The 2,374-nt window shown below is 36.3% G+C and overlaps 1 pseudogene; it reads left to right on the plus strand.

Moving 5' to 3' along the window:
* The first annotated feature begins 1,139 nt into the window (after positions 1–1,139).
* On the plus strand, positions 1,140–1,736 carry LOC110579135 (annotated as a pseudogene).
* Positions 1,737–2,374: the final 638 nt, after the last annotated feature.

Below are 2,374 nucleotides of genomic sequence, written 5' to 3' on the forward strand. Positions count from 1 at the left end.
TTTCTCCTTTTGAAGAACTAAAAAAAAGGCCGAGCCGCTGAGGGAAAACTCTGCTCCTGATTTGTGCTTTCAGCTCCTTGACCTCCTATGGCAAGCAACCAGAAAATTGGACAAAATATAAGAGAAAAACTTGTTTTTAGACATTTAAAAACAGGCAGTGCAACATGGTGACTTCTAAGAGAAAAGAAACACATGAAGTGACTTCTAGCATTGCCTCAGCTTTCTGTTTACAGTCTACAGACCATTTTTTGGAGGAAGAAAGAACAAAAGCTGAGCACAGCAAGGCTGAGGTAGCTGGACTTGGCATAAAAGAGTACCAGACAGGAGGGAGCTATGTGTAAAAAGAGCTCCAAAAACCTGAAAGAGGCCTTCTTGAGTACTTGTTTGAATATAAAATTGCAGTATGTTCAAGGTAAAACTTCATAATGCCAAACAAAGCACTTGGGGAAGCTAAATGATTTCCAGAGCTCAAGCAGAGCAGGGAGACATTTGAATTCCCATAAGCCAAGCAGAGAGAGTCTGTTGAACATCCAGGGAATTAGAGTTCAGTAGAGAAGGGTCATGTATTAGAAATAGGGCTAATAAAGGGACATGCCTCAGAAATGGTCCTAGAATAAAGGTTTCTTTAGATCCACAAAGGATTAAGTTGCACTACCTGCCAAAGCAAGAAAATTGTTAAAGAAAAATAACAAAATCCAGATACTCAAGACAAAGGAAGAAGCAGAAAACTCTAAGCCATAGCCAGAAGTGAAATCAGTTAATAGAAGCAGGCCCATAAATATCATAGATGATGGACTTAGTAATCAAGAACTTTAATATAATATTATAGATATGCTTAAGATCTTATGAAAGAAATATAGGAGCATAAGGAAGAGAGTAATAGAAACTATTTTGAACTTCAAAAACTGAAGAATGCTATCTGAAATAAAAGGTCAGTAGACGGGTAGATTAGACACTGCAGAAAAAAAGATCATTACATTTGAAAACATAACATTAGAAATCATCAAATCCAAAGCACACAGAATAAAATGCTAAGAACAATTCCCAGAGAATAAAAGTATTAGTCTCAATGATTTCTATGACAATATTGAATGGTCTAAAATGCATGTAATTAGTCTGGAGCTACCTCTGCCTGCAACATGTTGAAGGTAATTCAGAGGTCTGTGGAGGCAACCAGCATGAGTCTGCTCACCTTCAAAGTCTATGCATCACCTAAAAAAGACTCACCTCACAAAACTTTCACGAAGGTTAATAAGGTTTCACTGTACTCCATTCCTGACAGTCAATCTAAATATGTGGAGGAGCCAAGGACCCAACTTTAAGAAAGCATCTCACATCTCCAACATTATTGTGAGCCATATACAAGTTGGTGTCAGGAAATACACCCACAAACTAAGCCTCAGATGCAGAGCTTGGTTCAGTGGAGGTTAGATAGCTATGGATATCTCTAAAATGCACCTCTTGGATTTTTTCCAAGAGCTGGTGTTGTTGGTTTTGCTGGCATTGTTGGACTTCTTTTGGCTAGAAGTTCAAAAATAAAGAAGCTCGTGTATCCACCTGGGTTCATGGGATTAGCTGCCTCTCTTTTTTATTCACAACAAGCTATCATATTTGTCCAGGTCAGTGAGGAGACATTACATGTCTGGGGTTTACAAGGATATATAGTCGTAGAAGATTTGTGGAAGGACAACTTTCAAAAGCCAAGAAATGTGAAGCATTCACCTGGAAATAAGTAGAATGCTCCATGCTCTGCCCATTTTAATCTCTTATAGATAAACATTGGAAACTCCATGCAGTAAACCAGTATTTCTATAGAAAAACGGTAGAGAAGAGTCAGTACTGAATGTAGTAAATTGGTTTTCTTCTTCAGGAAAAATGATACTAGGCTTCTTTGTTACCTTGGGTGATGCCATACTACAAGTGGACTAATCAGAAATCCTTTCACTTAGAGATAATGCCTCAGAACTCCTTGTTCTCATGTTGCTATTTATGTATATAATTAAAATTCAAAGTTAAAAAAATAAATAGAATAAAATCCACATAATTAGAGACACATAAAAAGGGAAGCAGAAAAATATCTCAAGACATTTGCTGAAAATTTTCCAAATTTGATGAAAACTAAAAATACAGATGCAATTAGCTCATCAAACTCCAAAATAACACAAAGAAACCCACAAGAAAAAGCATCATAGTTGAATTATTAAAATCCAGTAATAAAGACAAAATTTTAAAAGCAAGTGGAGAAAGCGTAGATGTTGCATAGAACAAAGATAAGAATAGTTGCCAATTTTTAACAAGAAACATCGCAAGCAAGAAGACTATATATACAGTGACATCTTTAACGTGCTGAAAAAAATATGGCAGCCAAAATATC

Source organism: Neomonachus schauinslandi, chromosome 4, assembly GCF_002201575.2.
Source record: "Neomonachus schauinslandi chromosome 4, ASM220157v2, whole genome shotgun sequence".
Lineage (NCBI taxonomy): Eukaryota > Metazoa > Chordata > Mammalia > Carnivora > Phocidae > Neomonachus > Neomonachus schauinslandi.